Raw genomic sequence first — 14,262 nt, 5'->3', positions numbered from 1 at the left:
TTATATTATTATATTTAGTGAATTTGTTTATCTTTTACAGATGGCACGTCAGTACAAGGGGAAAAGAATTATGGGTGCTTCTTCGAGTTCGGATAAAGTCCCGAAATTTAAATTTCGGTATGGTGGGGAAGTTGCGGCGGAAGCCGAGCGCATTCGTATGACTGCATCTCACCGTCGTAGGAGAGTTATTGAGCGCGGCACTGATTTACCCATCGTGGACGAGATTCCCCACGTAGACCGTAGTTCTAGATATATGGCAGGTAGCATTCAATCTTTATGGGCAGATTCCCGTATCCCCTACGAGGAACACGAGGAGGAGCAGGACCATATGGGGAGCGATTTTGATGATGTTCCCGTCCTGGCTGCGCGCGCACGCAAGTCTCGGTACGAGTTCGATACTTTAAGTGGCCCACTTGTGTTACATGGTCCGGCTCCAGGAGGACCGCCTGATTGGAGAATGATTCCTAGTTTCAAGAGTCATATTGCCTACTATATTTGGGCAGGACATGTAAGTTTAAATATATTTTTTTTATATAGTTTAATATATTTATTTTAATATACTTTTTCTAATTAAATTAGAAATTCTACAGGAGTGCAGCGTCGGGCGATGTGAGTCCAGGATTACCGCGCTTAATGATTTTAAGAAAGATGAGCTGAAGCAACTCATGGCTCCTTACAGGCAGGATGAGTTAGAGCTACTGGAGGCATTTGGCCTAGACTCACTCGAGCACTTCTACATGAAAAATGTAGACAATGGACTCATGGGGGCATTTATAGAGAGGTGGCAGCCGGAAACGAACAGTTTCCACATGCCGTGGGGTGAGATGACGATCACCCTACATGATGTCGCATTTATTTTGGGGTTGCGTGTCGACGGTCTAGCAGTGTACGGTGATTCTGTTGAGGAGAGGCCTATGTGTGAGTTGTTGCTAGCTGAGGTTCTTGATTTGGACCTGGTCGAGGCGCATGCCAAGCTCGGCAATAGTGGGATAAAATGGTCGGAGTTTGTTCAGCGTGTGCGCAGTCGGTCCCGATCTTGTCAGCAGAAGGTGGTACGATATTTGACGTTTTTGATCGGTATGGCTTTGTTCCCCGACCGGAGTATAGACAGGTTCAAGCCAACGTGGACGAGATATTCTTCTAATCTTGAGCACGTCGGTGAGTATGCTTGGGGTGCAGCTGTCTTGGCTCATTTATACCGGCAGTTGGGCATGGCTAGTAGGGCCCACGTGAATGAGATATTTTTTGTTTGACTATTATTTATGTTTTTGTTTGATTTTAAATCTGTTATTTTTTTTCTACTATTATTTATGTTTTAGTTTGATTTTTAATTATGTTATTTATTTAAGTTTTCAGAATAAAATAATACAAGGTTCAAATACATACCCACTAAAATAAAATAATACAAGGTTCAAATACATACCAACTAAAATAAAATAATACAAAGTTCAGATACATACCAACTAAAATAAAATAATACAAGGTTCAAATACATACCAAATAAAATAAAATAATACAAGGTTCAAATACATACCAAATAAAATAAAATGCCTATCACAACCTAGATAAACGACGCCACATATATAGGCGTTCTTCGAACATTTTCGACAAGTGGGCAAGATTTGCGGCTCTAACAGGTCGCCACTGTGGAGTGATAGGTGGTAGAGGACAATTAACCGGTAACTGGATAAGGACAAAATGGTTTCATAACAACACCATATGGATCATATGAGACAATTCACCCGGACCTACTAGAGGTAAGTAGGTCATACTTCCGCCAACGGCGTATAAGACCAAAGCCGCATTGTATTTAGTCGCTATCGACATTCCCATATCCGGAAATGACATCCATTTGTCCCGAGTACACGGTCCTTCTTGCCAATCGCATCTTGTAATCCATCGGATGACTTCATCTTGACCATTTTGCGATGCGTACGTACCAATTCGCTCGTACATATCAACAATTAAATCTCTCCTCACACGACTCCATCTGTGCTGATCTCGGAACACTGCTTATGCAACACATCTGTACCACAATTTCCATCTGCTATAACATTAACATACGACACAATAGATCCTGCCACAAAACCTAGGATGTAAGATCTGAAATTGAGCTCATCGCCCGGTTCCTTTCGAGGCATCGGCATACGATTCTGATTGGCAGTGGATTCATCACTTGATCTACCACTCCCTCGACCCCGCCGCCGTCCACGACCAGAACCGGGATCGGTTACTTTCGATCATGGGGTTCCGGTAGAAGTACTTTTTCGAACCTTAGAACCTGCAGACGATTTACCCTTTTCTTCATCAGTAGACGACTTCCGCGGGAATGTTGGGTACTCCCAACCGGATTTATCTCTCTTCGTCGGTTTATCCTTTGGCCTTCCTTTTGGTTTAACATATGTAGGCTCTGCCAAATGGATGGTGTCTAGATTAATAGTGCTATTCATGTAATCAGTAGTCATCTTTTGAGTCATGTAATCTTTTTCTAACACTTCGGTGGCTAGTCTGATTATCCGGTCTCTCATATTTGATTCACAATCCACTTGTGCCTCGGGTATTTCTGGTTCTTCTACGTGCATGGTACTCCAAAATGGATGTAGATCCATAGATATAAATGTATCACTTTGTTGGATTTTCAACACAATTTGGCATGCACATGGAAGTCCATGAGTAACCCACAGAACGTGATCACAAAGAGATAGGTCTTGTAATTCCGGTTTATCGAGCTCATCATCAAGCAAATTTAATGCTTTATGTGTGACTTTGCATATCAAACCCTGAAATACCAGATAAGATGATTTATGCAACCGGATTAAACTCCATTTTGAAAACTCACCCTTGATCTTGGTAAGTTGATACTCGACCCCGGAGTCGAGCTGATATTGAATGGTGTTCACAGTGCCGGTAGAAGCATTAATCTAACCCTTCGACGAATTGTGAGCACTTTCCACCCTGTTAATAGCCATTAAAATAACAACTAATAATTAAAAATGCCCACAATATAATATAACATACAAGACGATAATGAAACCGAAAATACCTATTAGTCAACGTGTTCCCAAAATTTAAAATCTTATTAGTCCATGCTTTGACGAATTTGTGCTTGTATATTAGCCAAGTATCGTTAAGGTACGATATCAATTTGGGGTAACAACCATAGCGTCTAACCATTTCCTCGTAATTTTCATAGTAATCTTCTTCTGTTTTTGATTCCACTAATGTTGCCCAATGTATGCGCCGGAATATAAGCCCGTGTTTAGTACTACCAATAAATCTCGATGCATTTTTTTCCACGTTTCTATTGATGTGAAAAAACACAAGAAAAGTGCGGAATCTGGAAATATTTGGGGCATTGCTTTAATGAGTCCCAATTCACGATCCGTCAATATCACATTAGGTACCAGCCCCCCCCCCCCCCCCCCCCCCCCCCCCCCCCCCCCCCCCCAATGCACATTTCAAACAACTCAAAGGCCATTCATATGTGTCTGCATCTTCATGTGACATGAAAGCAACAGCAATTGTAAAATTGTAACCAACGGGGGTGATTCCAACTATTTTCAAAAGTGGCATCTCATACCTACGTAAATACATAAATATCAAATGCAATCAATGTACAATAACCCAATACTAAATACTAATTAACAACATACCTATTAGTTTTGTAAGTGCAGTCCATCAATATACACGAGAGAATAAGCGCAAAAGTTTCAGTGAAATAGGAGCAGCGAACATCAAATCAAGAAGTGTATCATCAGCTTCATTACTTTGACACCAATATTCATATACAGATTCTTGAAGGTTCGACATCTGTTGTATCACAGTCTTCCCCGCCATATTCTCTTTTTTCATCTTCTCAAGTTGGTTGTAGACATGTTTCACACTCATTGATGTCCGTGGATTATCCTTCTTCAATCGATCCATGATTAATGTCGGCTTCACGTGGCTCCTTCTAAGTAACTTCACTACCTCGTATTCTTCTGGTGTCAAACGACTATCCAGTCCTTGTGCGGTAAGATACGGTAGCATCGGGTGAGTGTGGATGCCATTTTTTAAAATTCATTCGCCATAGTCCATCGTTTCGATTTTTGCTACAGTATATACGAAAAGGACATTCACATTTCTTTGTTCCCAGATTTCGTTGCTTCACACTTTCGGTTCGTTTTTCACGTCCCTTCCCAGACACATGACATTTAATTACTACATAAACGTTTTTCTGGCTTGAAGTTACTATCAATCGATGACCATAAGTAGCAGCCATTTTTTTTGCCCATGCCACTAATTCTTTCCCAGTTTCAAACTCAACATCCACATTGAAATATTGACTGTGATCCTCAGAAGTTGTTGGTGTGTCTTGAGGAACATCAAAACACATGTTGGGATCCTCGTACTCGTTGTCATATTCAGTTCCAAACTCATCATCAAAATCACCTTCACTAGCCTATTAAAGTATAACAAATAATAATTAGTATATAAATAACACTATAAAATTAAAAAAAAAAAATTAGGGTTCCCGTGCCCTAGGGGACGATTGTTCATGGTTAAGGGTGGAAATCGGACGGATCAGATCGGAAATGGGCGTTTCGGAAAATTTCCGAATTTTTTCGGAACTCAAATATCATTTCGGATTCCGATTCCGAAATTTTCGGAATCAAAAACTCAGTTCCGATTCCGATATAATCGGAAATTTCGGAATTTCGGAATTTTTCGGAATTCCAAAAAAAAATCTTTTAAGAACAAGAAAAATAATCGGAAACACCAAAATCGAACAACAATCGACGATAAGTCTCTCACACAATGAAAAAATTCAAGAATTTGCATTCCCCTCCTATCAGTGGGCATATTCTACCAAAATAATTTCTAAAATAACATAATATTTGAGGTTACAAAAATAGAAATGGTTATTATTTGTAGATAGACGAGCTCAGCGAGTAGCTTACTGGCCAACACCCCTTTACCTTCTGGGTGCTCGAAGAAACGAGCGTTGCCCTCTGCAATGGAGCTGAACTTTGGAGAAGAAGATAGAACTTTCGAAGAAGCACAGCTCCGCGGCCAAGAAGAAGTAGAAAAGTGATTAGGAGGAAGTCAAAGATTAGGTCAGAATGGGGGTGGTCCGTAGGTTTTTTGATGGGCCAATAAGTTAAACTTTTAATATTTGTAACACAAATAATATTATGGGCCAGCCCAAAGAGGTGGCTTAGTTTTGGTATGAAAATATGTATGATACATAATTTATTCATGTATAAAAAAATCGGAAAATATCGGAATATTTCGGAATTATTTTCGGATCGGAATTCAGAAATTCCAAAAATTTTATATAAATTCCGATTCCGATTCCGATCCGATTTTTTTTCAGAAAATTCAGAAATCGGAATTTCGGAAATCGAACCACAAAAAATCGTTCCAAAATCGGAAATATTCGGATCGGAATCGGCGGAAATCGGAATATTTGTTCCGATTTCCACCCCTATTTATGGTTCCCGTCCTCTAGGGCACGGGAACCACAAGTCTCCGTCCTCCATGGCACGGGAACATGGTGTTCCCTCGCTCCTCAGCACGATCCCTCGATTTTTTTTTTTTTTTTTTGATTTTCCCGTGCTACACAACACGATAATACAACGAAAAAATTCAACTTTCACTAATTTCTTCGATTTGACCTTGTACAAGTCATCCGAATCGGCCATGATGTTATTTGTTGTCGTCGGGCAGTCGATTTATCAAACAAACACGAAAATCTTAATTCTCGACTTTTTTTAGTTGAGAGCGTTTTGAGTTTTTTAGAAAGTTGAAATAAAAAGTACCGCTGCGAATAAGTCAATTTCTATAAAAGTCCCGCTATAATTAGCAATTCAGTTAAAAATATTACCTATACATCCCTTAAAGTTTAATCTTAACAAAAATGTAATTTAAAATCGTTCAATAGTATATATTTTTGTTTTACTCAAATATTTTTAAAAGAAAAGACATTATAGAATTAAAAAATTGGAAAATAATTTTGCAATTTTATATATAAAATAATAAGATGACATGTTTTTTTTTCTTTTTACCACATTGCAGTCTTTTCACCTCAAGTTGTGATACCTCTACCTCTTTAAGGCACTTCCCTTTCTTCAAAAACCTCCATTGTTAGTGAAAAACGAAAATTTAAAATTTTCAACTCTCAAATTGAATTTTTCATTTTAGAACTTTATTTTATTGGCCTTAGATTTCGATATTTGAAATTTATTTTTGTAGACGCTATATAATTTTCGTTGGATTTATTTAAATGTGTACATATATAATAATTGACAGACCCGCTATAAAATTGACTCATTATCACATATCCAAGGAATGGTGGTGCGTTTTAACATATAATTTAATAAATATTATTTTTTTCTCAAAAAAAATATTATTTATTTATAATTAATTAATTAATTAACACATGCTGATCGAATAATATATATTGTCGACACCTACCACAAGAAAGAATCTAGTACAAGAAAACAATAATTTCAAACAAAGGGCCCTCGTGAGTTTCTTGTGATCCTTAATCAAGACAAAGACAACTCAACTAAATTAACTTATCTAATCATTTTAATCAACCAATGGGTAGTGGGACTTCATGTTAGTGCAAATTGGCCTCAAATTCCTTTCACAACCATCACCAAATATTGTTACTACATTAAATTAAATTTCTCTATTAATTGTCTATTAACTCCTTTTCATTTGTGAATTTTACAATTTTCTTTTTTTGACAAAAAATTAAATTCCGTTACAGATAAAAATGGAAAAGAAAATATTATTGATCTCGTCGCCTTGGTCCCCGTAAACATTCATGCATTAACTTTACTGGTGAGCTAGGGTTTATACAAGTTATATATTAATGGACAAAATGCACTTCATCCCTTAGAAATTTTCATTGTTTGGACTTTCAAAAAAAAAAATATTGCCGTCTTCAAAATTTTGTTTCAGTTGCATTTTGTCCTGAATTAGAGTTTCGGTGCATTTTTTCACGGGAATTGCCATGAATCCATCGATTTGACAGGCATTTGTGTCATTACAGGGACGAACACCGTAGTAACTGTTAACTGAAGAAGAAATTGAAGATTCTCACAATTTTGAAACTGCAACAGACACAATTCGTATCAGGAGAAAAACAACCCTATTTTTTTCCCTAAAATTAATGAAATTTGTTGTGTTTTTCATCTTTCAGAAAAGATAAGGATAGTAGGATTTGGATGGGCTAATGAAACGACTCAAGTGCCCTTGACGTGGACGAATTAATGACAATTTCAATGAAAAATACGCTGAAAATTGTGATTTGGGACAAAATACAACTGAAACAAAATTTTGAAAGACAAAGTCCTTTTATTAATTTGTAATGGGGGAAGCGCAAAATTTGAAATTTTCTAGAGGGTAAAATACAATTTGTCCTGTATTAAATTGGTAAAGGCGAATAATAATTCCAAATTTGAAATAGATCAATTGGATTAGAAGTAGCTGATTAAGGATAACACGAGAGTCATGTTAATGAATAGTTAATACAAATTATTTTTTCAAATTGAAATAAAAAGGATGGTTAGCTAGAGGAATCTAGTTAACATTAGAGGTCGTATTTATCAGTCAACTTAACTCTTCATAATTAGTTTAATTGTCCCTTTATATGACCTTTCTCGACTTGAAATGTCCAATCTTGAACTTGATAGTTTTTAGTGAAATAATCAATTAAATTAGTACATTGTTACATCAATAATTGTTTGGATACTATTAACACTAACTTTTCAACATGAAATAAGGGTAATTATACTTTTGGTCCCTATATTTATCATCTAAAATGAGTTTAGTCCTCAATTTTACCACATTTTGACACTTTTGAATTCGCCATCAACTTTTCCAGTTATCTTGAACAAAATTGTCACGTGCGTCTCACGTGACATCTATGTGGCAATTAAAAAATTAGTTGGAACCTTGTTGTTTTTCCCAAAACCCTTTTTTTTTCTCTTCTCCAAAATTTTCTATCCAAATCTCTAAAATCTGTAATATATTTAGAAATTAAGATGGGCATCAAACCAATCATGGTCATATCTGCAACACATATGCGTAAAGTCTTGATACGAACTCGACTTTTGGAAGAAACTCCCTTATTAATTGCTATGACATCCCAATTTTACAAGCTTCACTTAATTATTGTTCTCTCTAATCACTCTACGTCACTCTAATCACTCTACGTCACATGATACCCATGAAAAATTTCACAAAATTGTTGGCACAACGTTATGGTTTCATAATCATAACACCCAAGAAAATTGATCGATTCAGTTTAACAGTTGTCCGCACAGTAAAAAAAAAGTGAAATCCAAATTCAGTTAATTAAAATATGTTTTCTGTCGGTGGAAGTTAGGTTGCTTGAAGGCTATGTAGCAAGGACACGGATACGCGGACATCCTGATACGTGGATACGTAAATATAGGGATATAGTTATAAATTAGAAATAATATATATATATATATATATATATATATATATATATATATATATATATATATATATATATATATATATATATATATATATATGGGGCAAATATATGCAAGCCCGTTTTTTTATTAGTTCAAACCTGTTAGAATCCAAGAGGATTCTGATTTTGGTTTTTCAGCACGTGTGTGAAAAACGTGTGTCTAAAGCTAGGGAAGTTTCTTTAATGCTTTAAACTCTTATTTTGTCATTAATTTATGTAATTGTATAAGTCATGTGTTAATAAGGAATTTCCTTGACAAAGACTTTCCTTATTACACGATTCCTTTTCCTTACGTAAGATTGAAACTAATCTAATGAGCTCTAATCTTTTGTAGGGCTCTTCTATTCAACCAAGGAAGTATAAATATAGGAGCACCAACGTGTTGTAAGGCCGTCCCTTCTGTGTGAGAGAAAAATAATGTTTCTGCTCTTTACGTTGCTCCTGATATTTGATCTTATTCGAGAAGAGAAATATATTAAAAGATTTGCTTCTTTCACGTGAAAAGAAGATTTGCTTCTTTCACGTGAAAAGAAGATCAGTTCTTCGGGAGGAGAACTTAGAAGATCTTGGGAGGAGGTCGATCCGCCGACTGAGGGACTCAGCGTTGAAGGAATTTCAACCGTGCGGAACAAGGGGCGTGCTGCAAAGTGAAGATTGATAATTCAGCGTATATACAGATCGATTTTGTACACGAAAATCGGCGCCACAATGCCGATTTTTGTTAACCAAATCGGCGACACAACGACGACTTTACAAGACAAAATCGGCCTTGTAACGCCGATTTTTTTTTTTATGATTTTTTTTTTTATTTGGTTTTGAATTTCATTAAGGGTAAATTGGTATTTTTTATGTTGAAGGCCTTGAACTAATTAAAAATGGGCTTATATATATATATATATATATATATATATATATATATATATATATATATATATATATATATAAGCCCATTTTTAAATCAACAAATGTGGGCAACTTTAGTATATTCTTTTTATACATTGAACAATTAATAATTTAACATTCAAAAAAACAATAAACAAGTAATTAATTAATCAACAAACAGTCTAACATTGAACAATCTAAAAGTTGAGCAATATCAAGAACTCCTACATCTTTCAAATTGCCAAAATCATCTCCACACGCATCCCACATTTTTGTCTTTTCATCGTAGTACTGAGCGCTACTTCTAGACAAAAGACGAAGATTGGTATAAATGAAGACCAAATCCTCCGCACGTTTAGGATTTAACTTATTCATTCTAAATGAATGAACGAAGGAATAAGTACTCCAATTCCTCTCGGAACAAGATGAAGAACTAGGTTGTCCAAGTACTTTTAAAGCCAACTTTTGAAGTAAAGGAGCACCCGAACCATAAAAATTGCCCACCATTTCCTAGACTCAATATCATATCTACTCACAATCGAATCCGGATCTCCAAATTGCCCAGCTTTGAGAGAGAAATTTGCAAATTCATCAATTGCATTTTTACGCTCCTCTATACTTGGAAATAATCTTCTAAAACACTTGATTCTTTCGGATGAAACTTCCCCATTCATATGAGGAACCAATCTATCTTGTCCCTCCAAAAGTCATTTTTCACTGTAATACCTTCAAGAAAGAGAGAAAGAAAAAAAAAATGAAAAATGAAAAACAAGTCAAAAACAAAAAAAAAAAAACTAAAAAAAATAGATGAATAACACTTAAAGAACAAAAATAATTAAATAAAAACTCACTTCGGGTTTAGAGAGTGAGCCAGACAATGAAGATGAATATTATTTTTTGCCCATCGGTCAACTATAATTTGTTGGATCACATCAGTGAAAGCAGAAAACCCATACATCTATTTTTTCTCATGGTCATAAATAACTTTCTTCACCTTTTCAATCATAGCATCCCACATCTCATAAACCAAATGAAGGCATGGCTTATCCGTGTCACAAACTCTAATCATCTCATATATAGGTTTAGTGATGGCTATAATAGTTGAAACTTTCTCCCACCACTCCTCACTCAACACTTCGTCCCTAAAAAAATTTGTTTTGCTTTGATCATCTTCTCGATATTATGTCTATTGGTTACTATCACCAATAATTGTAAACCACGTCTGATAAGCTCAAATTATTTAATCATGACAACAACAGATGCAAAATGAGCGCCGGCAACTGAAAGCAACTTTAAAGGGACAAGTCAACAGCCTTGATGAAGTTTTTAATTAACCCGCAATGAAGTTTTTATCTTTTACTTCACTAGAACAATCAACAGCCTTGATAAATATCAGCCCACAATCAGAAAAAACCATAATATTAATCAACGGCCTTTTTTGTGGGTCACTCCAACCGTCGTTCACTATACTAACCCCTTTTTCTGGCCATGTGCTCTTGATCGGCTCTAACAACCTCTCGACATGCTTCTTTTCTAGTTCGAGTGTGGTTCTCAATTTGTTATAACCAGGAGGAAGACAACCAGGTATCGAAGATTACAAGCAAATAAAAAAAAAAAATCACATAATAAGGATGCCTAGCAAAATTAAAAGGTAATCCGCACTATAACACATTCTAGCAATCTCTGCATCCAATTGATTCATAATACTAACATCAAAAGCTTTCTCCAGAGGATTATCACAATCATCGGCTTGTTACCTTTTCAAACCATTAAAAGCATTTTGTTCACTTGTACCACCAGGCAACGAACCATGGTTGTAGTTCCGGCAGTAGGCAAACCCATATTTTTAGGTTGTGAATTCATGGCTATTTATGTCACTTCGGTGATACTTTCTCTATTCACTTCTTTGCAAGGAGTAATTCATTTATTACTTATTTGGAATAGGTGAGCCTTAACTCTAGTGTAACTTCCTATTTTTCTTCATACAAAAATTACACAACCATCTACAATTACCTCCGGCACCTTTTCCGTTTTATCAAGTTTAACCACATGTTTCCACAAAGGATGGAGATCGTTATACTTAGTTTTTGTAGTGGCCGGTGTGAAATAATTAGCACTGCTACCGGTAGATTCATGATCCATATTACTATAATCTATAATAAGCCAATTGCAATTTACCGTCACAGTCTAGGCGCCCACTTGATGTCACCTCCTGAGTTGATTTTATTAAGGTTGGTTTTTTGTTCAATAGAGCAGGGCATATAAGAAAAGAAAGAGAAACTTCTGTAAGATTTTATGTTTATGTTTTCTGTTGTTTCCCGTGTTAATTAGAAAATATAAAAGAAATACGTAAAAGATTGAAAGATTCCAAATAGAAGAAACGCAATTATGGAGAAAATATTAAAAGAAATATGAAAAACCTTTCAGTCGTGTCCAAGTTGGACTCAAGATGTCCGAATTTTTATTTGTTTGCAGAACGGCTGTTGAGTTAGATTTTACGCTCAATACGTTTACTTTACGTGGATCTTTTGTTTATATTTAATTATATTTGTGCTTTAATTGATTGATTTTGTGTTTTATAGGTGAAAACGAGAATTATGTGTCCATGAAGGAAAAAATATCAAAGAAAGGAAAAATTTGCAAATAAGGAAATAAATCAAATTGGAAGAAGGAATCTCGCCACAACTTTGGCAGTGTCCATCATTTCAAGCATATAGCTCTCATACGAACTCCAAATCATCTGATTTTGGCGGCATTGGAAAGCTAATTTCAAGGGCTACAATTCTTATTTACAAAATCCGGACTCCAACATGGCGAAAATCGAAGAACGAATCCTGATGGGGGAAAGTGGCGGAAATTGATTCCTATTAGGTTTCCACTACTTCCTTATAAGGAAAAGCCTATAAAAACAACATGTCTCTACACCATAAAGAAGAAAATTTACTCCACAAAACGCGGAGAACGAAGATCAACGAAGACTCAAACATAGTTTTTCTTATTTATTTTATTTATTCTATTTTGTTTATCATAAGAATTACGAGTAGCTAAGTTTTTAATCTAGGATTTTATTAGAACCCTATGTGGTGATTCGAACCTATTTTTCTAATATTATGCAAGTTCAATTCCATGATTATTTCTTCTATTTGATCTTATTTAGCGCATGAACCTAGCTAATTTATGTTTCTATGCGTTATTGTTAGAATTGATTGATAGATTGTTTTAATAATTAGAACAGAGATAGAAGAACCTTCGAGTAATTTTCACCGGATGAGTGTGTCAATTGCATGTATTATCGTAGACATACAGATAATACCTTGGGTAGCCATTTACGAGACTTGTTATTTATTGTTTTATTCATAATTGGTTTGCATAGACATATAGTGAATCGTTTATGAATAATAGACTCATAATACACGCGACGGCGGGTTATGAGTAATTTAGTGTCTCGAGTTAATAATCAGGAATGGTAACTTGCATGATAGAGGTTTAATTGGGCGACGAATTACTGCATAGGGGGATGATAAAATCCTAGATCCGTTTTTATTGATATATTCTCTCGTGTTTATTTGCTTTTATAATTTGATTAATTATTAAGTTTCTTAAATTATTAAGTTGCTTAAATTTGGTACTTAGGATTAGATAATTTAAGTATTCCCTGTGGGATCGACATCCGACTCTCACGAGTCCCCTTTTACTACTTGTTTGCGATACGTGCACTTGCATGTTAGGTATTTAGCCCAACAACAGCCCCGACACCCCACCCCGATACTTTATGTAAATTCGAATACGGCCCGACACCGTGTCCAAGCCGTGGCGAGTCCGCACGAATCGGGTGTCGGACACTTGTACTCTTCTTGTTTTTGAAGAGTCCGTGTATCCTAGCTTGAAGGCTGGTGGTGGAAGGTTGCAAGAATCTTGAGACTCTTGTTGCGCTCAAAAATAAAGATGGAATTCAGGATGGCTTGTCATTCTGGGAATGGCTCTCTTTTCCCATCGCCACCACTTTGTTTATGATCTTCTGTCATCTTTGCGGAAAAAACAACATATATCTCAGTCTACCTTTAATTTGGCATTTTCTTACGTCAGAGTTTGCCTAATTGATTTTGACGAAATGAAACAACTCATCGTGATCTTGAGATATGATTATCAATCTTCGAAAATTAAGATGATTGAACTCCACAATTATTCCAAAATTTCTGATATTAAGGTTTGACGATTCGGGTGTTGCCTTATTTCACCTCAATTGGAAAATTCGAAAGCGAATTTGGGAATATATTTTTTTCTTCTTCTACTTCTTTGGCCTTGGTGCCTAATAAAATTTTATGTTCTTTCAAAAAAAAATAAAAAAAATAAAAAAATTATAAGCTTGTTTGAGATTCAACAGTTACATTTTAATTTTTAAATACTATTACTAATATTTTTATTGTAACATGTTATATATATTTATATTAAAAAGATATCACAATTTCAAAAAAATTATAAGGTAGCTCAAGTACAATTTATCGGATAGGCTAAATTCGAGTTTGTATTTTTGAAGAATTGTGGAGCATGGTAAGTCGGCTCATTTCAATTTCACTCATATCATTCACATGAGAATTGATCAAAATATTTACTATCTCCCGTATTATTTGTCTTTTTGGATAGTCTATTTTAAATTTCGAATAAAGCATTAATTGCATTATTTTCAATTTTATTATTTATAACTCTTAATTAATTAATTGTAAAACACTTAATAACAAGGATATTTAAGTAATTTCTATATTTTTCCCTATAATTTATACACATAACGACATTCAAATTGGGAACGGGTGATTACATATTTAGAACATACTTGCATTAGCATTAAGTCAAATATATTCATTTATAAAGAATTATGAGAGAGA

This window comes from Erythranthe guttata, chromosome 11, assembly GCF_056151865.1.
Source record: "Erythranthe guttata isolate IM_541 chromosome 11, IM_541, whole genome shotgun sequence".
Taxonomy (NCBI): domain Eukaryota; kingdom Viridiplantae; phylum Streptophyta; class Magnoliopsida; order Lamiales; family Phrymaceae; genus Erythranthe; species Erythranthe guttata.
Note: the sequence above shows the minus strand (reverse complement) of the source record.